Source organism: Peromyscus californicus, unplaced genomic scaffold, assembly GCF_007827085.1.
Source record: "Peromyscus californicus insignis strain IS unplaced genomic scaffold, ASM782708v3 Scaffold_19__1_contigs__length_69161282, whole genome shotgun sequence".
NCBI lineage: Eukaryota > Metazoa > Chordata > Mammalia > Rodentia > Cricetidae > Peromyscus > Peromyscus californicus.
The window spans coordinates 51,156,485-51,183,401 of record NW_026294491.1 but is presented as its reverse complement, the minus strand read 5'-3'; the positions used below and the strand labels follow the sequence as shown (position 1 = coordinate 51,183,401).

At 38.7% G+C, this 26,917-nt stretch overlaps 1 protein-coding gene across 42 annotated transcripts in view; it reads right to left on the bottom strand.

Moving 5' to 3' along the window:
- The window catches only part of Rims1 (regulating synaptic membrane exocytosis 1), a 494,312-nt gene that overhangs the window by 411,943 nt on the left and 55,452 nt on the right, over nucleotides 1–26,917 (bottom strand). The window lies entirely within an intron of this gene.

Below are 26,917 nucleotides of genomic sequence, written 5' to 3'. Positions count from 1 at the left end.
ATTATAAAAGGGTAGAGCATATCTGAAAATTAAACACCGTAACGAAACACACTCTAAAGGCAAGTCTTGTGAGCCCCCGAAAAGTCCTTAGAAGATGAAATTCTTTTACTTGGGTTTCCACAGGCTAAACTATACCCCCATAAATTCTTTGCTGGCCTCAATATTTGATTTTCCTTTTAGCATCAATAAAATGATTGTCAGCAGCATTTCCCATAGCAGAAAAGCTATTGAAAGCCTTGGCCTCACCATGTGAAGACATCTGAGAGCTCAAAAATAGGAACAGCTGCTGTGTTGATAGGTTAAAAATCAAGCAGAATTTTCTGTGGCTTTGGCTGTCTTACTAGAAGATATGGACTCTCACTTCACATCATTAACCAGCACATATGTCTTCCTGCTGATACAGAAAGAGATCTGAGAGGCCTCTAGCTATCCCCCATCTTCCTAATTCCCTTCAAGTTGAGGAGGAGGAAGAAGAAATGAAGGGCAGGTTTACATGGGAAGTGTGTACAGGTTCATGTGCAATAAATCTTGAAAAGCTGCTGTACCTTAACCTTCATTATAAAATAAATGGAGAAGGTCGACAAGATAGCTAAGCTCCAAAGGGCAGCAGGAGTTGATGATAGTCTTACTCTCATGTTAACAGGGCTTAGAGCACCAAAGGGATCCATTGGCCCAAACCAGAAAATGCCTCCAACTGAGAATGCCCTTGAATATCTTAGATACTTCTCAAAGCTTTAAACCAAACATAGCTTTAAATAGAGAAGTCTGGTTATAATACTGAGGCTTGACATTATAGATTTTGCTAACTGTAAATGTCCTAAGGTTCTAGGACCCCCAAGCATGAGCCCAGTCCTTTCTAGACTCTTTCTAGAACTTTCTTGGAGACTTGGATACATTACTCAAAATTCAAGCCAATTTAGGTTATTCTAGGAGATCTCTGGTGAGGCAATGGTAATAAACTGTTTTGTCAGAGAAAAAGCTGCATTGGCAAAATTCTCCACTTCTGAAAGAAATCATACAGGTAGACATGGACACAGAAATGTGCATACATGGACACACACTGCTCATTCCACCAGCAAATACACTCAGAAATCACTATGTAAACACAGTGAGAGAAGAAAAGGAGCTTTTTCAAAGCCTCAACACCTTCCTCCTGGGATACAGGCTAAATCTGGTGTTTCTAAATGCCCAATAGATGGTCAAGAGAGAACAGAGAGAAATATTCATGGGAACCACAAAGCCTTTTGCTACTATCAAAACTTCATGAAGAAGCCATTCATGCACCAGCATTAAGACAACTTGCAGGAAGGCAGCTGTTAGAAGCCATGGATGAGGATTTCTCAGTCTTGGAACTTCAATCTCACTTTCACAAGGTGTAATGCCCAGTAACTTAAATTTCATAGCACTGTAAAAAAATCTTTGACAATTCTCACTCATCCCAAAATAGCATATGCAGCCTGTTTGATCTACATGGGCTGGCTTCTGAAAATACCACCAACTTGGAGAATTTCTGAAGAATTTGAGAATCAAGATTCTGCTTTTTATCCCTTGAGGATCAAGTATTTGTACAAAGCTTTGAAATAAATCTACCACATAAAGATTTTCTTATTCTTTGAAGAGGCTGTTTTCTAAGAATTGCAGATTATTACACACCACAGGTAGTTTTCTAGGCCAAACTTTTTTTAAAAAAAAACTACAAAGCCATGCCTTTGGAAGAATGTTGTCATCTAATATCAAAACCCTGTGGTTTGGTTTTAAAACTGTATCACTTGGGGAATATTTCTTCCATCTGAACTTGCTACCCAACCTTTCTGAGAGAAAAAAAAACTTGATTTGAATTTCTGAATTTTGAAGCATAATTAAATCATAAAAATAAACACACTACTCTTAAAATACAATACCCTTAAAATTGATTTTAATGTAGATACACATAATTTTAAATTATTTCCTTATTTATTTTTTTGGTGTTGGGAGATTGAACCCAGGCAAGCATTCTGCCACTGCTATAACCCCACTTCTACTTGTCACTAAATTGCCCAAGCTAGTCGTGAACTCACTCTGTAACCCAGGCTGTCCTGGAACTTGTTACCTTACTGTCTCAGCTTCCTGAGTAGCTGGATTAGAGTAGCGGGGATTAAAGAACTGTGTGACTGAACAAACTTAATTTAGACATAATTCTAAAAACACCAAGACAATACTACATTTCCCATACTGATCTTTATCCACAAGACACATATTCCTTCAACTGATATATCTAGTTATTGAATCTGAGTTTTGAGGTAAGAAACAGTTTGTTTCAGATTGCCTAATTATTCAACCAGTTTAAAAGGACTGGTAGTCATGATAATATATATTCTTACATTTTTAAATCTGAATTAATTTTAGATAAAAAATCTCCTAGATATAAGAAAGTTTTATATGGAAAGACAGTGAAGAGGTTCCTCCATCTAGAACTCATGCTGAATCCATTTTAGTTTTAACTAGAATTTGATCACCTTGATGGAGAATCCCATGGAAAATGACCAAACTCTATTGTAGGAACCCAAGGTCAAGATGCCCCAACTAACTAAGCTTCTGGTTAAACTGTCTGTTTATGCAAAATCCCCTTTAGCTAATTGCTTATCTTAGCTTCTGTTAAACTGCTTGCTTCTGCAAAGCCTCCTGCAGCTGCCAGTGAAATGCCAGGATGTGTATTTTGCCTTCAAAACCTGTGCTCTGGACACTCAGATCTACACATAGGTCCCCGAACACTTGGTGTAGTTCCAGCTGGCTGGAATGAAGACTTTCAATAGGCTATACAGTGTGTTGGAGTGGTCATCTCTGGTGAGATACCCACAACAAAAGAAAAAAATACTCTATAGCTCAGAACAACACATACTGAATACATAAGGTTTTCAGAGGTTTTTGTTAGCCTATAAAGATTAATATTCCTTTAAAATCATAATTGAAACTTATCTCAGTTTGGAGAGTTACAATCTTAATATTTTTGACAGTTTAAGGTATAGAATTTGTTTAGGTCAAGACATTAGACACATTATAATGGTAAGGTCCCTTCAGTCTTTAAGAAACACAATGTATTTAAGTGTGTTAAAGTTCTCTCCATGATTCACTTCAACTACATATTTAGAGACCACAAATCCTACAGTGATGTTCACTTCCTAGAATCTTTCCAGTCTGAGCAACATTTAGGAGGCTTTGTGATGTCTTCAATTACATGATGTAAAATCAGATGTGGACTCTTACAACCTTGTACCTTCGTGTAAGCATTCTCTTACCTCTCAAGCATCACAGGAAGACGTATGCAAATAAGGCATTCTGCAGCTACCTCTGGGGAATGCTCCTCCTGACCCTACCCTCAGCACTGCTGGGTTTTAGAATGATTGCAATCAATTCAATGAATGGCTGCCAACTGCCCACTCAACCACTTCAACCCTTCCATGCACATACACACAGGAGAGAAACTCACATTGCCACAAGTCTGCAGATGAGACTAAGGAAAGGCTTTCACCTCCATCTTCAGCTGAATGTGCTTCCAGATACTAGAGTACATGAAATGAAAATTCTGAATTCCTTCAAGAAACACAAGTTACATAATCTCTCTCTTCCTCCCCCTCCTCCCCCCTCTCTTTCTTCACCCCTTCTTTGACTTTCTATTTTGCTGCTTGCAATCGCTACCCTCTATCAAGCTTCTACATAAACCACCACGACTACTTTACAAAACTTTATCCAAATTTAAACTTTAAGCTGTTTGATTTTTCATAGCTAACATCAAGTAACTACTTCCTGTGCTCTCAAGTGTTGCTAACAGACTATAGCTGTTGTTTTCAGTCTCACGGTTTTGTTTGTTTGTTTGTTTTGTTTTTTATTAGTGAAGACAATTCCAGTTAAACAGCATGGGAAAAATGGGTAAGCTGATGACAGCTTCCCAGGTATTACTGGACTAACCCACACTTGCTTTAAAAGCATAAGAATGGTTAAAGTAAGGATGAGAAAATGAAATATTTGAAACACAATCTTCTGATTGGCTGGCCAGAAAAAAGCAGCAGCAGAGCCATTTCCACTGGCTTGCTTTCCTTTTCACTCTCAAAATATTTCAAGTTGTTCTCAATCACATCACTTACCACTAAGTACATAAATATATGCAAATTTCCTATCTCCAGGCTGGTACTCCTTAATCCCAGTCATACATGCAATTGCCTCTCTGGCACTGAATATCTTACAGACTACTAAACAGTAACATCTCTTAAGTGATACGTCATTCCTCCAAACCTGATTCCCCAGTGGGTAACTCTATCTTGACTGGGAGTAAAAATCTCTCTCTAGCTGTTAGGTTCAAACTTTGGACTTTGCTCCTCCTTTCTCCACACTCTATACCTAATCTACCATACCAACTGCATTCTCAAAAGAGGCCTACAATCTGACTGTGTCTAATCTCCATTCTACAGACCTTATTTTACTTTAATTCTAAACATACGGTATTCATTTGGAAGTCAGACAACGTCAGAACAACAGAGTTGGTTCTCTACTTCCACCATGTGGGTGGGCCCTGAACAACAAATTAGGGTCATCAGGCTTGAAAGCGAGCACCTTTACACACTGAGCCATCTCACTGATCCTAACCACAGATTTCTGGTGAGTTGTTCAGTTTTTACCCTTGGTCTGTTCCTTGAGTTTATTCTCAGCATAGACTCAGACTCTTTTAAAAAATAAATCATATGAGACAGTACTATCCACAACTCTGCATTGGCTTCCCAGTCTTTTCATGATAAAATGCAGCATCTTTAAGACACCCTCCAGCCCATCATAACTTCAGGAGCTCACCTTTGTCCTGCTACATCCCAAGTACCCTCCATTCCAACATTCATCTCACCTTCTCTGCACAGGTCTTTAACACTGTATGGAGTGCTTTCTCCCATACTTATACGACTAAACTTACATTTTCATGACTTGATTCAAATGTCAGTCTTTGAGGTCTCCTACCCCACTAAGTCTTCTAACTTCTACAGTGTGCCCTCCCTCTGCACATGCACACACTCCCAAGCATCCTCTGCATTGCCCTAATCTGCAGAATTCATATCTCATGTTTCTCATTTCTTAAAATAAGAGTTGCTCAAGAATAGAGATCTTAGTCTGTTTGGTTCATTAATACATGCCAAGAGCCAAGAATTTTCCTGATATACACTTACTAAGTATTTTTTAAAAATTAAAAGCTATAGATTTCAAACTTGAGTAACCAATTTAACATGCTAAAATACCTGATTCAGAATATAACATATATAATATTTCTTGAAATTATATCACATTTCTGTAAGATACTTTGAAAATACAATTTATAATGAACAGCATTATGATTTGAATTAACAACACTTTTTTATATCGTTCTCTTTCTAAACAAAAAATATTTCTTAGCATATGACTTGGTAAGTAGGAATCTCTCTCTATCCCTTGTAGCAGGAATTGTTAGAAGGTCTTATTAATAAAAACAAACCTGAAGCCTGGTATTGGGGTGAATGCTGAATGATCAGAGAAGCAGAACAAGCCACAGCTACCTCACCTCGCCAGTTCCTCAGCTGATCCTGTTTCCTCAGACTGGAAGCTTCTGAGTCCTCATCCAAATGGGTCTCAGCTGCACTGATGCTAGAAGCCTAAAAGCTTCACCAGCCAAAAGCTTCTAGTTCCCAGTTTTCATGCCTTATATACCTTTCTGCTTTCTGACATCACTTCCTGGGATTAAAGGCTCATTTCCTGGGATTAAAGGCGTCAGTCACCATGCTTGGCTGTTTCCAGTGTGGCCTTAAACTCACAGAGATCCAGATGGATCTCTGCCTCCCAAGTGATAGGATTAAAAGTGTGTGTGCCACCGTTTTCTGGCCTCAATATCTAGTGGCTGTTCTGTCCTCTGACTCCAGATAAGTTTATTAGGGTGCACAATATTTTGGGGAACACAATACCACCACAATCCCTTCTTCTCTTTGTGTGTGTGTGTGTGTGTGTGTGTGTGTGTGTGTGTGTGTGTGTGTGTGTATTGTATAGTCAAAACATTAGTATCATCTGTCTTCCTCAATCACTTTCTACCATATTTTTTGAGACAGGGTCTCTCACTGAAATTCAACTACACTGTCTAGGCAGCAATCTCCAGGAATCTTCATGACCATGCCCAGCTTTTTTTATGTGGATGCAGGAATGGGACCCAGGTCTTCATGCTTTCACAGTAAGCATTGAACCAACAAAGTCATCTATTCAGCCCATGGGGAGAAACAAAAACTCTTTAATGACAAATTACTGCTTTAGAACCAACAAAGCCATCTCTTCAGCCCATGGGGAGAAACAAAAACTCTTTAATGACAAATTACTGCTTTACATATTTAAATAACAATATTTTAGGAAATAACACCTTAAAGTTGTATATAAGAAAATATCTTTCAGTGAAGGAAGAATGAATCTCTTGGCTTCTGTTTGTTTGTTTGTTTTTTTCTAAACAGAATCTGAACTTCATATTCAACATTAATCACATACCAAAGTGTACATATTTCAACTTCATATCACTATGCAAAGACATATAGAGGTCCCACTTGATAGAAAGGGGAACTTAGAAATAGAAACTGAAGATCTGGGAGATAAAATTACATTTCCAGTCTTGGGGAGATGATCCAGAGAGTAAAACACTTGCCACCAAGCCTGAAGATGAACAGAAGAGGGACCTAAACAGTAGAAGAGGAGAATCGACGGCTTCAAGTTTCTCTCTGACTTCCATGTGTAAGGCATATCACATTCACCTTTCCCTCTTCCCCACATATTAACGAGTTCACAAATTATAACATTTAAAATTTCTGATGATGATAAATGGCAATTGTTGTTGGTTTAAGTCAGGGTGTGGATCAGGTGACTGTCATACCCCATTTGATGCTAAGAGGTTAAAAAAAAATGTGTCCAGTGTGTTCAATAATCTTTCAGTACCAGTATTTTATGATGCAGGTACACTATTAAAAGCTTTGGAATAATCCGACATGTGTGTGAGGTCTCCAAACACAGATTACAAGACCATACTCTTCAAATATCATACCAGTGTTGACAGTCAGAGGTGATAGTAGCTGAAGCAGAAATATAGTGACTTTGATCCAATGGAAACATTGTAAAATTTAATATGCAATGCAGCTTATCTGACATAAAGATTTATAGAAAAATGCGTCAAAAAAGATAAAAGATCAGTCACTTTAAGGCAGAGTACAATTGATAAAAATCATTCAGGTACATTTTACAAAAAAAGTCTTCAGAAGCGACCTCATTCCCATTCACTAATTTGAAAAGAGGAAATGCTTTGAAAACTTTATCTCAAATCCCATTTTATATTAAAATTTGCATACTGATGTCAATTACACGGTGAACAAATGGATATGATGGCTTTTACCTGGAAGATGGAAATGGAGCCGAGGAAACTCTCCACCAGGAGGAGAATGTGAACGTTGGGTTTTGAGAAGTCAGAGGTACTAATCACAAACCACCAGGGCCTCTTTTGCCACAAAGGTGCATTCTGGGAACTCTCAAAAGCCACATCAGGGAGATTTTTATTTTAAGAAAAGCACAAAGTCAGGTGAAGCTGATTTTTAACCTTAAGAAACGGAAACAGCTGGCCATTCTTTCACAATGAACCCTGAGAGTCTGGCCTTGCCCTGCAAAGGCCAAGTCACTGGTATTCAAAAATCTAGACAAAGAGGATCCTATAGATGATTTACTATTGAGATTAATGTAATATTTTGAATTTTGAAGAATAAAACTTGTTTTCAACGACAGTTAAGGGAAGAAAATAATAAGAAACTAAGTCTCTGCTCCTCTCCCTGCCCTAACAGCCATCACTATGCCAACATATTTGATTCTACAAAATCCTAAGACTGTTCCAAGGATATCAGCATCATTTCCAATAATCTCTTTTTTAAAAAGATTTATTTTGGGAGTGTGCATATGTGTGTGTGCACACACACATGCGCATGCAGGAGCCTGCAGAGATGAGGATAAGGCATATGATCCCTGAAGCTGTGTGCTTGAAAGTGAACTCTGATCCAACGAAAGAGCAACAAGCTCTCATAAATGGTGAGCCATCTCTCCAGCCTCCCAAACAGCCTATTTTTAATCTGAGCTATTATTTTAACAAAAATCAATTTATTTCCCCATTCACCGTTCTCGAAATATTATAATCACATACAAATTCCATCTAGTTTCATACCCCACACATATGTCCTCTCATTTACATTTCCTTACTCATATGAATGCATTAAGAGTCAATGGAGCAGAGAAAAGCATCCAATAACATGAGGCCTCAAGTAAGGTTTTGAGATGAAAATAGAGAGTGCCAATTTAATGTCAGTGAGTTCATAAGAAAAAATGGCTATATAATAATGAAGATAGTGAATATTGATAATTTGTTGAAAATCTGCATTGAGAAAAGAGGTAGTTATAAAATAGAGATAGTTCTTTTTATACTTATGACACATGTCTAGATGAGGTATCATCATGGGAAGGGAAGAATTTCAAGAAATGGGAGAAGGGAGGAGAAATTAGCTTAATGAAGAAACCATGTTCCTGAGGTGATGGACAAGGATGTCATGGGGAAAATAGGCAATCATTTTTCCAAACATCACCCTTGGATTGAACTATAATTGACATCTCCACTTCTTTCCAGAATGCTCCTAGAAGGACAACACTTGGAGAGATTGATTTTGGAAAGATATTATAGAGAGTGCAACCATCTCCCCATTTGCCCTCATGGCTCTCACTTCCTAGGGACAGAATTTCCTTTAAAAACATCTCTGCTGACCTGTGTCAGAGGCCTGAGGAAGACAGGCTCTCAGTTCTGTGGGCTGCTTCTTTTCTAAACTATAGCCTCCAGACAGTTCGGTTTACAGCCCTTAAGTCTAGAAAGCAGAAAGAAGTTAGCAGGTTTCTCTTTTGTTTCACATAAAGAAAAAAAAAAACTTTCATCTTCTATATCACATTTTCCTATGGTAATTGGCATGTTCAACAGCTTTCTGACTTCAGCTAATTCTTCCTCATAAACACACTGAAACTGCTGAGGTAAGTCTATCTAGAGTCTTCTTAGGAGGCCTATTAGTCTTTTAGACATAGAAGGAAACTGCTGGGGTTTTGTTTGTTTGTTTTTGTTTTGTCAAGGAAAAATACTAACCTGAAAAGTCACAATCCTTAGTATCTAGAAAGAAAGCACAGAAAAACTGAAAGGACATCTAATTTTCTCTGGCAATGGAGGAAACAGTCTGTGCCAACTGACTAGATTTGTTGTGTTCCTCTGGAAGCCATGATAGATCATGCTTCTGTGTGGAACACACTGGATTCCAGTTGTGCAAACCTAAGATCCATCCATTCATTTCCACTAAAACACCTGGTATGGCAACCACAGACTGTTATGCCCACACTCACTCACATAAAATTTGTACTCAAAGAAAACCACATAGATTTTTTTTAATAAAAGAAAGCATACTGATATAAAATCAAATGATATTATTGCAACAGTCTTGGGACTAACAGCAGTTATCTTAAAGAGAAAATTGTTTACAGCCTATAGTACTTTCATTACATTTGAAAAGAGTTCTAATGTCATTCACAGCTGATTTATTTGCCCTGTAGCCCCAATGAGAATCAATGGCCTAAACTGATGGCTGTGCTCCAACAAATCCTGAGCAGGGCCTATAGAAACCACCCCTGAGTTGAAACCACCATTGAATTGAAAGAGTTAGACAGGAGACACTGTTTTCTCTGCAATAACACCACATTAAAAAGAAACGTCAACACTCTCAAAAAGGGGCATACATCTTAAAATTGTCGTCAATTATTTGAAAAGGCAACTCAGCAAACTGAGATGAATTTAGACGTGAAAACTGAATAACAGCGTAAATGGAAAGAAGCAGATACTACTTGACATTCCTTAGTTTTTCCAGTGAGCCTTAGGGTGTATCACTCATCTCTTCAGCCAGGTAATCTCATCAGACACTAGGCACTGTACTTGGTGCTTTGTGAGAATCAACAATATTTAAGTTACAAACTGACTTGTGAAATAACACAATTCCCTCTTAGAAGGGCAACTTTCGGGAACACACAATACTGGTGAAATGTTTTTCTTTGTCATTTAAATGTTAGTAATACCCAATAAATATAATTTGTTTTTTAGCTAGACACCCACATTTAGCCTAGGCTGGCCTCAAGTTCACTAGGACTCGAATTTCTGATCCTCTAGCAAGAATTATAGATGTATGCTACCACTTGGAGAGATTGTTTGGGGTAGTGTTGGGGACTGAACCTAGCGCCTTGGGCATGCTAGGCTAGTACTCTCCCAACAGAGCTACATTCCAAGTCCAGCAGCTACAATATATAATAATAAATGTATAATTATATAATACATTGAGCATTTCAAATGGTAGGCACTAATGTTTCGTAGACACTTCTTGCCATGTTTGAGTGTTGTGCAAGAACAAAAGACAGTTGTACAATGGTTTGCTACAATCACCGAGTTTATGCTGAAACTATGAAATCTGGTAGTAGAAACAAGAAAAAATGGATAGCAGGAAGGAAAAATGCTGGAGATACTTTACAACTTTTCTTATTTTTAGGTAACATTTTAGGGTAGGTTTATGGATCTAAGAATGCCCTTTCTCCACAAGGCATTCATTTTCTTCTCTCATCTGAGAGACAGATAACTAATAAATAGCTATTTAGAGAATCTACAACAGTTCCTTGGTGGGGTTTCTGTGGATTTTAAATAGATAAAATGATCTGGGAAATGAAATTTACAAAGGCATTAATGAAATATCTCAGTCATTACATTCAATTAATGGTAAACAATTTTGCAACCGATTCACCTCCTTTGAGAATTGAAGAGTTAATGGGGTCCATCAAATAAGAATGTCTACTGCACTGTGTAATGTGTGTGAATGCATACGTTCCTTGAAAGAAATAAACACTATTCATTTGTTGTAAATAACTGATAATTTAATATGTCAAGAGACCATAATGCCTCCTTTATCTGAATATGATAAAACGACAAAACAATTCAACATGACACTTTGGTAGCAACTCTAATACTTGAATATAATTGCTTTTTTATGATTTTTGTGTTTAGAAGAAAAGCAAATTAAATATTGCAAATTTTTTTTGCATCCCTTTCATCCAAATTGACGAAGTTATAACCAGCCACTTAGGAAATATTCATTTAGGGTGATCAAATGCATAGGCAACAAGATTTCTCAAACCCACTGGGACAGAGGTACATCCTCCAAGCTTTCTGCTCTTTCTTGATCTAGAAGAGCTAATGCATCAATGGATTTGCAGAGGTTCCTCCACATCACTTAGGTGTCAAACCTGCATCTGCCTAGAACTTGACCAAGTGCTGAGCATGAACAATTAAGTGGTAAGGGGCAGAAAGAGGTAAGAACCAGAGGAACAGAGAGTCTGCTATGAGATCATGTCTCCTATGAATATCAGAAATTTCACCTATAAAGTCTCACTAGCATGACTGTCTAAACATGAGATGAACAAAGATAAAAACAGACATGGTAGCATGGACAGGAGAAAGACCATGAGGTCGCAACCCTGCACGAAGAACTGGAAGCAACTAAGGAATACTGAGAGCAGGATAAATAGTCTTCCACAGGAAAGAATACACCAACTGGCTGTCTAATGCCAAATGGTCAGCCCTGAAAAGATACACACAAGCAACATTTTACAGACTGAACAGTTTGTATTTATGTATTTAGGTCTATGTATGTATGCACATATATGCATATAGCAAGAGCTAATTTTAAAAGAGGCCATGAATTAAAAGAGATGAAAGAGGGGTGCATGGAAATATTTGGAGGGAGAAAAAGAAAGGGAAAAATGATGTAATTATATTATAATCTCAAAAAGAAGAAAAAGCAAAGAAAAAAAATTTATCTAAGGTGTCCTCCTCTGACACTCCCACACACTTCCCAAGATCTTCAGAGCACTCCACTAAGGCACTGGTTGTCGGAACACAGTCCAGAAATGGAGTCCTGTCAGAATTCAGAGTGCTTGTGAGAAAACTCCAAGCAAACAAGACAAGAGTCTTGTGACCTCAGTTTCTTCAAAACAGGGAACTGTTGTTAGAATGTGTTTTTGTGCCCCTCCCAGGCGTACAGACTATATCTATTTCACCCAACTATTAAATATAAAGTATATTTGTTTCATAAAAATCAAATTCCAGTTTCTAATACTTTTTAAATGCTTGTATAATGTCAAGTGATTTAATGTTCTCAGGGGTTATAATCTCAATTATACTATTGTGTATATGACTAATGCTCATGTTGCTTTGGGCATTACTCCTAGAACTTTATCTCCAGGACTTATTTGGTGCCTACCTCCCAGTTATAGATCCACATAAATAATAAAAAAAATTATAAAACTCTAGGACTGGAGTTCGTCTTCCTCTCTATCTATCCAAGCAAACCTAAGGACACAGAGAATTTGCCTTGACAAAGTTAATTCTATAGTTAACTATTTCCAACTGCTGGATTATTCTTTCTACAATGTTGACTGAAGACAATCCTACGTTACTTGAGTCCATCAAATCCTACGACTGACCGCAGGAATCCTACCTGAACAGCTCCATGGAGGGATTCTGGTGCCTCTGTCAAACACTGGCATGCTCACATTAGAGCTCAGTGCTCTTGGCTCCCCTTTCCTGTCTCTTCCCTTCTTATTGATCAGTCCTTCAATTCTCTCTCACCAAGCAAGTGCTCTGGAAACCTAACTAAATCTAGATACAGGGTTGTTTTTTTTTTTTTTTTTTTTAACCAACAATTCTCTTAAAAGTTGATGTCCTGCATTGAACAGTACCGTCACCCTGAGTCCACAGGGAGGAATAGAAACATAAATTTTGCAACATTCTCTAAGGGCCAGGTCACATAGAAAAACTAACAGACAAAAGCAATATTCAAGGGAAATTGGTTGTTTCCAGAGACTGTTATACATTAGAATGCTGTGGAGGGGTTTTCAAATGGTGGCCTTCTCTGTCTCGACCCAGACTTAAAAAGCTGGAATTTGGGTTTAGGAATTTTAATCTTATTAGTTTACCATTTGCTTGTAACGTGTCAGTCAGGTGTTTGGGAAAGACTGGGGACAAGGGAGCCTTTCATTCTTTACACTAGAATGTATGAGTCTTTAAAGGAAATGAAACCATAAGAAATCTCGGTAGCCTGGACCACATGATCACAGCCTCCCATAAAGCAGCTTTCTCTCAATTACATTTTGATGTTACACCCTTAGCTTTTATGACAGTCAATATAAAAAATAGCTGTTATATCATTCTCTGCCTTGGTGAGGTCACCAAGTATTAGATGGTTTGATTGTTTTTCATGGAACTCCATATTAATTGCTTTATATAGCACTAATAAAATGACATTATTCTGTTAAAAACATGTATGTTTTAGTCAGGACAAGGAAACTCAGAACAAAACTCAAGTTTATGTCAATTCTGTTGACACAGATAGTGTGTTTTAAAATTTCATGTTTTTCTTAGTTGTGGGTGTTAATTAATTTTGCTATTTGTTGGCTTTTTATATGTATACTGGCTTGAGATCTGGTCTCATATCCTCATATTTATGTAGCAAGCAATAAATATCAATGTCTTTTGCCATGTCTTTTATGTGAAATATTTTCAGGGAAAAAACAGAATAACATAAAGAGAAAGACAAAGACCTGTTAATCTCAGAAGAGCCTCAGAAGCTTATAATTTTTTCAAAGAAAAAAATAAAGGCCCATTTTTTTCCCTAAGGTTGTCTGTCATACTATCCTTGGAACTTAGTAGAGCTACACGAAGTGATAACCATTTGGAGGATGACATGTGCAGTCAGTACACAGAGTTCAAAGTTAGCATTTTCAAAAGATTAAGTCATGGAAAATTTCCCTATTATTAAAATAAGTGTCACCATAGAAAATGGTTCCATGGTCTGGTATAGGAAAGATTGCTAAACAAGCCATCTTTACACTAAGCCGGTGTAATATGGAGCAGTTTTTAGAGAATGGTGTTCAGTTTGGGGATAACGATGAGACAGTGCTGTACCTCCTGAGATATTTGTATTCTTCAACTTCACTGCTAGGTAAATTGTTATAAATGATGCTATAAAATAATAAAGTTCAGAGTACTGATACATATTGGTAATCCTTTCATTAAGGCCAGCCTGGCTACATAAAGAGGGTCTGTATGTAAATAATGGAACAAACATTTTAGGCCTAGAAAATAAGCAAATTGCTCAACACATAGGAGGTTCATTCTTTAGAAAATACCATTTTTAAAGGACATGTTTTCCTCCAAGACTATTCATTAAATCCACACATAAACAGTGCACAAGCAACTTGATTAAGTATTTTTAATGTCTAACCAGTAAATATGAACTCACCATAGAAATGGATTTTGACCTAAACTAACAATTTTATGCAAAGTCCAGAGTCTCTTTTCTTTCCACACAAGAAAACAGCAATATACTTATGTAAATTTTAAGAAAATAAGAGGACATAGGAAATTTTAATGTGTTTTATTGAAATTCCTAAATTAGAAATATGGGGGGGAAATGAAATCTTTTCAGAATGTATACTGTATCTGTCATGATATTATCAGACAATAAATAAAACAAACATAATATTTATGATATTTGTACATCAGAAATTTTCTATTGAGAAATTTCCAAAGACAGATTTTTTTTAAATTACATAACTGCCTTATTTTTTAAGTTTTCCATTTTTTTCCACATGTAAAATTAAATAATAAATGAATACAAGAATGGGAACCTTAGGAAGAAAAGATAAATGTGCCAGGCTTCATCTACACTGTCCATGTGCAATTGTCTTGCTACGTAACTCAACTCAAAATACCATTTTATATAGGCTAAGGCCAGGCTGGGCTATATAGTAAGCTTGGCAGTCTAGGCTACAGAGTAAAACTATGGCTCAAAATTTCAAATGTTGAATTTCACTTAAGAGACATTATTAAGGATGCAATTACACAATTATGGACTGATAAAAATACTCGCATTATCTTACACATGTTCTATATCAATGGGTACATGAATGCATGTATATGAACATGAAATATAGGTGTTTGTATTGGGCTTGGACTCAAAATAAAGAATTTATACAATTCAGCAATAAAATGTCGTCAATAATAGTGTTTGCTCCAGAGAAATAAAAGCATACCTATGAAATTACTTGTAGAAAATGCTCATATAGTTTTATTCACGATAAGTAAAACTGGAGGGGATACAGGTGCTCATAAATGAAAGAACAGATTAGTGTGTTCATATAACAGGATGTACTGTGACAGATGACAACGTGGATGAATCTCAAAAACATTAAAAAAAAGAAGCCAGACACAGTGATTTTTAAGATACAATTTAATTTTTACAAAGTCCAAAAGGAGGCAAAAAGTAAGTACAGATGACAAGATTCAAAAAATAGGTCCCTTTGGGTGGGAGGTGCACTCTGTCAGGGAGGTAAGGAGACTTTTGCCTCTTGTATGTTTTGAGTGTAGATGTACCTAACTGTCAAAACTCATCAGTCTGAGCACTTCAGATCTGGACATTTATTATTTGTTGGTCACATATTAAAATATAAAAACAAAGGACTAATCCTCATAATTTAAGAATATACCATTTTCCACAACAATAGAATATAATTTAATTTTCACCAGAAAATAGTCATTCCGATGAACAAACATGGAAGCCAGATAATGAATACACTTTTTCAAAGTTCACAATTTATTCCTTTTCTACACCATCAATGTCCGATAGGTAAATGTAAATATAGTTAAAGCTACGAAAGTATTTTGTGTGGAAGGAATTTTCATCATGATGAATTATTAAATACAAATGAAAATCTTCAAGGAGCTTTTTAAGTAGAGTTCAGGAAGGGGGCAAACTGTGGCATGACATACTAAAAAGCATTCCCTCTTGCAAAAGATATGCAGATTATTTAAATGGTAAATTTGCATATAGTATTCCCCAGAAAATATTTCTTAAGAATTATACTACTGGGACTGGAGAGACGCCTCCAGTTAAGAGTACTTGTTCCTGCATAGAAGCTGAACTGTTTCCCAGCACCCATATCAGGCCGCTGACAAAGGACTCACAATTATCCATAATTCCAGTTCCAGGGGATCCAACGTCATCTTCTGACCTACTCTGGCACCAGGCATGCATGTTGTGTACAGATGTACATGTAGTCTCAAAGCACTCATGCACATAAAATAAAATAAATAAATTTTTAAAAAATGCATAATTCTATTACCATGTGTTTTTGGGAACATGCTAAAATATGTATTTGAAATATTTATTTGAATAGGTATTTGAAGGAATCAGTATATAATCTCTGTAAAATTGGAAACATGGCTTACGGAATACGATAAAGCAATTGCTATTTATTGTAAGAAATACTTACCTTAGTTGATTTTAAGATCAGTATCTCATACCAAAATTTCTTAGTTATTTTTGCTAGAAACATACTGGAAATGAACAATATCATGAAAAGTCACAACTGATCTGTTACTTTAGAAATTTCAGAATTAGTGGCCAGCAAGATGGCTCAATGGGGAAGGGTGCTTGCTGTCAAGTCTGGTAATTTGAGTTTCAGTGCCTGGAAGATACATGATGGAAAGAGAGAACAAATTCCTGCAAACTGTCTTCAGACTTCCACATGCATTCTTTGGCATTTGTGTGCATTCATGCTCTCTCTCTGTCTCTCTCTCTCTCTGTCTCTCTCTCTGTCTCTCTGACTCTCTCTGTCTCTCTCTGTCTCTCTGTCTCTCTCTGTCTCTCTCTGTCTCTCTCTCTCTCTCTCTCTCTCTCTCTCTCACACACACACACACACACACACACACACACACACACACACACACGTAAAATTTAAAATTCCATAAGTGATAGTGAGTATCCATCACTGTGTCTCTTTTATGGACCTTTTGCATAGACATAAGCAGGACTCTAAAGGCGATGCTGCAGAGACACACTTGTAGACCTTTAGTCTGTTCAGCTGGGGAGAGGGGTGAAGATGCTCCCAGACCTACAATTGTGGTGTCCTTTGAGCTGCTGCAACCTAATGGTACCAACAGAGGAGCAGGTGTGCTTGCACTGGCCTGCTTCCCCGATGGAAAGTCAGCCCTAACTGGCTTTGGAATCCTGGAGAGCCAGCTGGAAGCCACTAAATTAAGCTTATTTCAATTGTATCATTTGTCTAAGTGTGGTCTTATATTATGGAAGGAAACTAGGTCTAAAAGGGAAAAGAATAGCAGAAATGGGAGAATATAAGATGATAGGTAAAATAATGAGAAAAAAAGCAGGAATGTGAACATATTTTCATAAACAATTTATATCAGATAATACAGTTCTTAAGGTTTTGTTTGCACATTTGTTTTGATTAGATTATTGTTTAAATATTTATCCTTTCTCATCCACCTCACTGCTCTGCTTCTAACCCAGCCTAATGGTACCATTTGCTGTAGCCTCGAAGTAGCTAAATCCCCTGCTGACCCTCGATTTGGAGCTGGGCCATGATACCTGCTTTGGATGACAGCATGATAGCAGGTATGACACCAGGAGAAGCTGCAAACCTGTCCTGGCATTACAAACGGCGTGTCCTCCTGAACTGCCATGTAAATCAAACCTGAACGCTATGGAACCAACCTGAAGCCAGGCTCTTGCCAAACCCCAAATACATCACATCACCTCGCCAAGCCAAAGGAGCATGAGCAAGCCCCGCTGCAGCCAGCAGGGACCCCTCACCCTCCCATAGGCACCGATATGTGAAGGGCTCATTCCTTCCCTCTCCTCCAGAGTCACAGATTGGCCCGTGGGGATAGGTTTTGTTCAACGCTTCGAGGTAGACCTTTCTTCTCACTGAGGCAGATACAAAATCTACCTATCGTATACTCATAATATCCAAGTGTCAAATTCTCCGAGGATGGGACACACACCCCACCCCCTATTAACTACTGATTGCATTAACCTCAAGGTCCTCACAAGATGCACTGATTTAGGCAGAAGCAAATTTATAACAATTATCAATAAGAATGATCAAAACTTCCATGAAGTGCCAGGCCTTTGTTTCTTGTTTTACTCACTTCTAGCTACTTGAATATCATCTAACCCAATATACATACTCAATATTTAAGTGTCAGTTAGACAGGTAAATATGCTGGAAGTCTCTTTATCTAATAGATATAAAGACTATATTTTATAGCATTCTTTAATATACTCACCAAAATGACAGTTAAAGAAATCTGGACTTGAGTTGGAGTGAGGATTATGGTGTAAAACTACAGATGTTTTCCTGGAGATTCATAAATCATCGCATGTAGGGCCCCCAACCACTGCACACAACACTAATCCTGTGCATTGTCATTGTTCATCATGAATCGGGATTGGGTCTGCCCATGGTGGGTTTCCACATGGTCAGCACTCAATTCCTCTCTTTTAATGTTCTATCTGGCCTCAACCTGGGCAACTCAGAAAGTATGACAGTCACAAGTCCAACCTGGAAGCTCCACTATCACCTTCCTGGGAAGGAGGAATACCTTCTCAACAGTGCTGGGATGAAACAGCGAGACAACAAAGTCACAAGACACGAGTTTGAGGGAGAGTTTGCCACACCCCTGCATTGACACTCTTAGGTAAACAACTTTCTCTACCTCATTCTCATCAGAGTAGGTATGATGGATTTCTGTACTCTCTTCTTGAAAATTATTTGCAATAAACAAACTATATTGCGCATAGCATACATTGTGCACATGCAAACACTGTACAGTTGTGTGGTGATATTTTATCTGTGTCCCCCAATAAAGTTTATCTGAGGGTCAGAGGAAAAAGCCAGCTACTATATTAGACATAGAAGTCAGGCAATGGTAGCACACACCTTTAATCCTATCATGCAGGAGGCAGGGATCTGTCTGGATCTCTGAGTTCGAGGGCACACTGGGAACAGAGCCAGGCGTGGTGGAACATGCCTTAAATTCCAACACTAGTTAACCATAAAGGTCTGGAGGTCTGTACAGACAGACAGGAAATGATGTAGCTGGGCAGAGTGAAGAAATAAGATGCAGAACAGAAAGGCATATAGGTGTGGACATACAGGAAGTAGCTTTCTTTGGGAGAGGATCTCCAAGTAGAGATCTCCAAGTAAGAACATGGCTGGCTTCTTTCTGCTTTTCTGATCTCTCAGCTTTTCACTCCCATATCTAGCTCTGTTTTTTTTTTATTATTATTAACAAGACCATTTAGCAATTTGTCCTACACAGTTGCATTGTTTTCTAAAGGCAATCTTTCACCAGCCTTGAAATACTACATTGGAAAAAAAAGACTCCAAAATCATTGAACGTCGAAATGTAACAAACATCATCATTACCAACTTGGTGATGGTGATGTCAGCAATGGTTCTGAGAGTGAGGCAAACACAATCTCTCTATTTAATATTAATGCAGAAAAAAAGTGTGTGTTTGTGTGTGTGTGTGTGTGTGTGTGTGTGTGTGTGTGTGTGTGTGTGTGTACCTGTAAGTGTCCTATAGTGCAGAACTATTAGATTCTCTTGGAGTTGGAGGTACAGGCAGTTCTCAGCTTCCTGATATTGGTGCTAGAAATCAAACTCCCATTCTTTGGAAAAATACTAAGTGCTCTTAACCACTGAGCCATCCCCGCAGCCTAAACAAAATATCATGCAATGAACAGCTAAACAAGCTGTAGCCAAGATGAGTCTTACATTACAAAGAAGTAAGGAAAAATGTCTCTACTATGTGATCAATCCAGCAAAGAATACATAATCCAAATAGGTCTCACAGATACAAGGCAAAAATTATAAAAAGTGTTCTAGCCTTCACATATCTAATTTTGATTTCTAATGCCTTCCAGTGTTCCATGGTGTGCTCACCAATACAATATTTGATTTTTGCATGCTCATTTTAAAAAAGAATTAAAATGTCAAGTTTTGCAGATCCTTCTTGTATGATGTCTCATTTTAAATGCTATCTTATCTCGGGAATGCTAGCTTTCTCGGTAAAAGCAGCTCAATGTAATATGTAAACATGACAAGCCGACAATACACAAAAGGCTGGCTGCAGGTGCTCTTCTCTCTCGAGTTCTCTTTTCTTTAGGATGAAATGTATATAATTTTGTCACTTTGGACAAAGATACATTGGTATTACAGCACTTAAAACACAGCTGTGAAGGTGGAATCTGAGGGGGAAAAATGTTTCTGGAAAGATGCTAAAATAGTAAGCTACTTAAAAAGTAGCTCTGAAAAATGTTTGGACAAATGTCAGCTCACAGAACATATGAACATATTGTAGAAGGGCTTTGCAAAAAAAAAAATGCCCTGGTAAACCTGGTCTTCCTAACAACTTGTTTGTTTTTAGTTCACATTTTTTCTTACTTTGTTCACCATAACCAAATCTTTATGGTAGGCTCCAATATGTAAATCTGTACTATTAAGAAAGCTAAATATTTAATATCTAGATTCATGGTTTCTTTTATACAGACTATTTCAGAAGTTGAAGGACTCTTTAATATGTCTCTCTGTGTGGTATGTGTGTTGCATGTGTGAGGAACATGCATGTGTGCAAGTCCGTGTGCATGCTGTAAAGATGTAGAGAGTCTTTCTTAATTATTCTCCACCTGGTCCGCTGAGGTAGGGTCTCTCAATTGAACACCAAGCTGTCCACCCTGCTCTGGGATGCACCTCTACCGGCTGAGAGTTGGAATTACTGGTGGGCAACCACATCTACCCAACATTTTGATGGGTTTTGGGTATCTAATCTGCAGTGTTCAGGCTTATGTCACGGGTGTTTGACTACTGAACTACCTTCCCAGACACAGTGTGTCATTCTTTAAATATATATGTGTATATATAATTTAATATTACATGCATACAATATATTTAGATCAAATCTACCCAGTCCTCCACTCAAATTCTTCCTCTATTCCCCCCCACACACACACACACCACTTTCCCCTCACCACTTGAGGTATTTTTCTTTTTTGTTTTTAATTTTAATACCTACTGATTCCATTTAGCTGCCTGTGTGTGCAAGTATGTGGCATCATCCAGTGTCTTATATTTATTCTAAGAATAACAATTCTTTAGCTTAGTTCTTTAAATTACCTATAATAAAACTCCCCTGTGTCCAGTGCACATGCTTTGACAGACATGTCTGACCCTGTAACTACAACAGTCACAGTGTGGAACACTTCTGCTACTCAGGAATCTCTTCTCTTACCTTTCCCCCATTAGAAGCCACGATAATCAGGGATGTCTGTTTTATTTCTACAAAGTTCACTTTGTAAAACACTAAATAAATGGAGTCCCTACACATGTAGATGTTTAATTGGGCATCTTAGAAAACTGTACATTTTTGATACCATTGTGTGTATCAGGTAGTTGATTTCTCATTATTTCTCACTGGCATTCCATCTCTGGAATGTAGAATGAACTGCCCACTGACTTACCAAGTGATGGTCATTTTCTTCTGTTCAATTTTGCCCATTACGAAGAAAGCTGTTATGGATATTGAATCAGGGTCTTTGTGAAGATGTTTACTTTCATTTCTCCTGGTCACCCACTGATCATATGGAAAGTATATGTGAATTTTATATAAAACTATGACTTGCTGCAATAAAGAGGAGGGGCATGAATGACTGAGAATTACAGAGCACTGAATGCTTCTGATTCATGCCACTGCAGAAAACAGATCTATGGAGGAAACCAGTGACGTGAAGGAGGAAAGCTCTTCACACCCTATGAGACCTTCTTATGTCTGACCTTAGCATCTCTTCAGTCACCAACTTCTGAAATCACTTCCTTGGAATAGATGGCAACAGACTTTAAGAATGCTGCACCAAGATTGTCTTCATAACCTACCATTTGTCATGGGATGGTAGTCCAGGATATTATGTTTTAGTCCTGCCCATCCTCTGTAAGAGTGTTTCATAGCATTAATGACCTAATGCTAAACTCTACCCGATGTTACAGATTTGGAAGCCCCCTGGAGTTCTTACAAAGGAGTGACCAATCCGTTTACTAAGGATACAGGGGCCAGGGGTCACTGTGAATTTCTTAGGAGCTTTATGCTCAGGTTGTAGGAACAGAACTAGGACTGAGCCAGGAATTCCCTCTGGCTAGCTTGTGTAGTGCTAGAAGGAGCTATGAAGGCTGCTGGGGGAAATTAGCACCCAGATCCTACTCATCTGTAGATCCCACATGCTATGGGATAGAAACACCAGGCAAGATGTGCCCAGCTACTGCAATAGTGCCATGAATGGTTGAGAACAAAACCCATTTTCTGTTTGGACCTAAAGCCTGCTCCACAACGGGAGTCCATATCTAGTGCTGAGAGAATAAGCAAAACCCGTGACTGGGGACGTCACTTGCCCAGTGGGGAAATGACTTCCATTTTGTCAAGTGAACCTGATATGTGAGGTAAGGTGATTTCCCAACACTTGTGTTTACACCCATAGGTTATTTCTGTTGTCAGTGTCTGTTTGAATATTTTTCTGTCTCCAATTCTGATCCTTTAAATCACTTGTGTTCTACAGTAAAAAGACTGCCTCCAAGACTCAACCAATTCCAGAGACAGATTGATGAGAGACTATAAAGTCCCAGTACCCCACTGGAGTTAGAAGAGAATGGGCATCTACGTTATCTGCTCCAAGGCTCAGGAACCATTTCAGAAGAGGGAGGTCAGGAAGAATGTTAAGATCCAGAGGGAGGAGTGGAGTGTTACAGGGTACTGGTCACTCAGCCAAACAACTGCTATCTTCAGGAGGTCAGCTGTGCCTACTTGTGAGTGTCCATTATGGTACGTGAGCCTCTGACATTGCCTAGTAGGAGAGGGGTGAGAAAGGGCATAGGATCCAAACAAAAAGGACCCTCACCTGAGTATTCCAGCCACTCTTTCTAGTTATTTACTTGCAACCGGGCCTGAATTTCATGTGACTCGGGGAGGTACTATAATATTCTGAGGAAGGCTAACAAGGAAGCTCCATTGGCCATGGGAAAAGCTATCATCTATACTGGGTGAAGACTTTCCAGTGTGACTGCTCTACGGACGCCATGCTTCTGCCAACAACCCTAGCCCATGCCATCTCCATTAGTAAGCTCCGTGCTCTATAAGTAGGCCTAATCAACTTATTGGTTCCCCAGGGTGAAGCCTGGTGGAATCCTACTTTGGTGTGTCTCTGGGACCCTGGAAGTAGGAGACAGACATTGTTTATGTCTCCTGGGGAAGAAATTCTCCCAACACATATGTAACTCCATATTGATAACTTGACAAATAAGACATTCAACTTCATTTAACAATTTTAGGAGATTAGAAGCTTGCTTCATCGTTTCATCCTTTAAGTGTCACTTCAAAGATGATGTGCTTAACTATCTTTTTTTTCCTTTTAGGTGAGAACACTGAAGATGAGAAAGGCTATGTTCCTCATAACACAGTGCAATTTTTCTTTTTTTTATTAATTAATTAATTTATTTATTTATTTTGGTTTTCCGTGACAGGGTTTCTCTGTGTAGTTTTGATGCCTGTCCTGGATCTCGCTCTGTACACCAGGCGGGCCTCAAACTCACAGAGATCCATCTGTCTCTGCCTCCCGAGTGCTGGGATTAAAGGCGTGCACTACCCCCACCTGGCTGCAAATTTTCTAATGCTACCCAAGGTACTGATTCCAAAGCCCACTGCAGTGTGTAGACAAAACTGTTGATTGCCTACAAAAATGTGGTCAGCAGTACATGGTAAACAGCACACAAAGCTGTTCTCCCACTGTGCTTGCTCCTGGTCTTTGGACAAAGAAGAAAAGATAATGACCCACTTAAAGGTCTCTCTTGTTAATGGCTGTGCTCAGACCCAGAGAGGTGGGAGATGATGATTTCAAAACAGAACATAGCTCACAGTATGGTACAGAGTTCAAAGCTGCAAGTCATGTTCATTCTCCCATTCCTATCTTATTTATACCCTGCATCCACATTAAGATATTGCACTGAAAGGCATAAAACTACACCCATAAGCACTTTGATGGACAAATTCTACTACAAGAATGTATTCAGCAAAGCCTGAAATGCACTTGTCTGATTGCCAAGGACGTGGCAAGCCTCTGTGTGTGATGGGTATACTTGGGGCCCTGTAATTGTCCCTTTCTTCTGCTCTGGGGGACTGAATTCGCTTAAGCACTCCCTTTATTTATAGTCTTAAGAGTAAAATTAGATTCTCCTTACTGTAAAAAAAAAGATGAACAGGCATAAGGGGATTTGGTTGGCTATCATTTCATAAGCTGTGTTCTAGAATCTTTCTAATCCCCAGGGCATCCCAGCTCTGACTGCTCCAAGGAGTTCCCAGGTCAAATGGTTTTTTGTTTTGTTTTTTTAAATTCCTTCCCCTCTAGGTCAAGTCTGTCCATACCTATTGCCCAAGCTTTCCTTATCTGTGTCAGTGAAGTTATTATGACCTGTACAGTTTTAGCAGTGATAACAGTAAGACCTATGTTTTGTACATAATGAGATCACATCTTATGTGAAAAGCATTTTGTTACACCAGAGAAGATTTCATGTCCTGTAACTTCCACAGCCATTTTATGTGGCTGGTTTACACTCCCTAGTTTTCAGCCAATGAACCTGAGAAGTAGACAGCTTTGTAGCATACTCAGGATGGCCCAGATAGCAAGTCAGCGTTCAAACCCAGCATTTGTACTCTGGTGCATTCTCCACTTCTGGATGTGATCCAAATATCTGTTGTGTTTATAAATATACATGCCAATTGTCAAGCCTTTTGTCATTCTGCAAATCTGCTTAAGTCCACCCTACTGCTCACCTTAGGATGCTTCTTTAAGAGTTTTCTGCTCAACCACCCCATTCCTTATGTTCTCTTCCCCCTGAATGGGATGGTCCAGCTGGAACAGGGACGGAGTGGGAGAGCAATGAAAGAGGTATCTTGATAGGGAGAGACATCAGGGAGATAGGGAGAAACCTGGTGCTAGGGAAGTGCCCAGGAATCCCCCCAAGGATGACCCCAGCTTAGACTACTAGCAATAGTAGAGAGGGTGCCTGAGCTGGCCTACTCCAGTAATCAGATTGGTGAATAACCTGTCATCATAGAGCCTTTATCTAGTAACTGATGGAAGCAGATGTAGAGATCCACAGCCAGGCACCAGACTGAGCTCCAGGAGTCCAGTTGAAGAGAGAGAAGATGGATTCTATGAGCTAAAGGCATCAAGATCATGATGAGGAAACTTATGAGCTTTAGACCAACAGCTATGGAGCCTGCATGTGACTGGACTAGGCCCTCTGCATAAGTGAGACATTTGTGTAACTTGGTCTGTTTAAGGGGCTCCTGGCAGTAGGATCAGGATCTATCCCTGGTGCATGAGCTGGCACAGCCTTGATGGGGGGATGGGGTGGCTTGGACCTGCCTCAACTGAATGTACCAGGCTTTGCTGACTCCCCCAGGAAGGGAGGGGAAGTGGGTTGGGTGGGGAAGACTGGGAGCAGGGGAGCGGGAGGAGGAATGAGAGGGGGATCTGTAGTTGGTATGTAAAATGAATAAAAAATTTCGTAATAAAGAAAAACAAAGTTTTCTGACTGGAAATCTGTTAAGGGTTCTTCCAGGCCAAATCCCAGTGTCAACTCCGTATAAATCCATCCCTTGACCTCAACAAACTGGTCTGCTCTCTGCAGATGCCAACAGCGCTAGCAGGCACCTGCTGGGTTGTTTGACAACTTGCCCTTATGACCGTCTGCTTACTGCACGTGGTGGCAGGCACCTGTTACTCCAGCTATGTGAGGGGGATCACTGGAGTCCAGAAGTTCCAGAACAGCCAGGGCAATATAACAAATCGATAAATAAATACGAATACGTGATTGTCTCCTTCATCCAACTACTGAGGCACCTGAGAAAAACCCAACTTAATCACACTCATCCTGTATCACTTCCCATCATTATATCATGCAACAGAGACAAGGCACATGGCTACTAAGTCTTGGTGGTTTCAGAGCCTCTCACATTTTATAGTTCATATAAAGTAGTCAGGGACTCTGTCCCACATCGTCTTTATTCCATGAGGCCTCTACCACTACCATGGCATAAACTGCAGGGATACGTGGAAGACAATGTGATTCCTAAGTGCCGGTCCTCAGAAATGCATCACCTCTCTTCATACCTGCTTGGTTACCATGACCACACATAACTTGAGGACTCAGGGAATTATAACCCTATCAAGTCCTCAGAGGAAGAGAAACCAGAGAACAGCACTAATGGTTGCCTTACTTAACGTCCTACAGCTATAACGACACACATGAAGCCTATTGAAGGATGATGAGCAGATGAACTGCATGGTAATGATTTTTTTTTTTTTTTTTTTTTTTTTGGTTTTTCGAGACAGGGTTTCTCTGTGTAGCTTTGCGCCTTTCCTGGAACTCACTTGGTAGCCCAGGCTGGCCTCGAACTCACAGAGATCCGCCTGGCTCTGCCTCCCAAGTGCTGGGATTAAAGGCATGCGCCACCACCGCCCGGCTTGGTAATGATTTTTTAATATAGGCTTCAGTTGGAGTAATAGGAAATAAATCTCCTTATTTGCAGTACTATCGTGTATACACTCACTGTTTCCATCTTTAATATATTGATATCCAGTTCTTCAAAATGTATTTAATGAGGAGCTATTTTTCAGAGATTAATGTGCTTGCTACAAAGTATGCTAATATTAATTGCAAAATATAATACATGTCTACTAAAAACTTAAGAAGTTTTGTACAGACATTATCTACTACGAATATGTGCATCAAATTCATTGTCTAATATATTTGTACAAGTGTATATTTTAAAATTTTTAATTGACAAAATGTGACATGTTTATGATTTATAATGTTTCATAACATG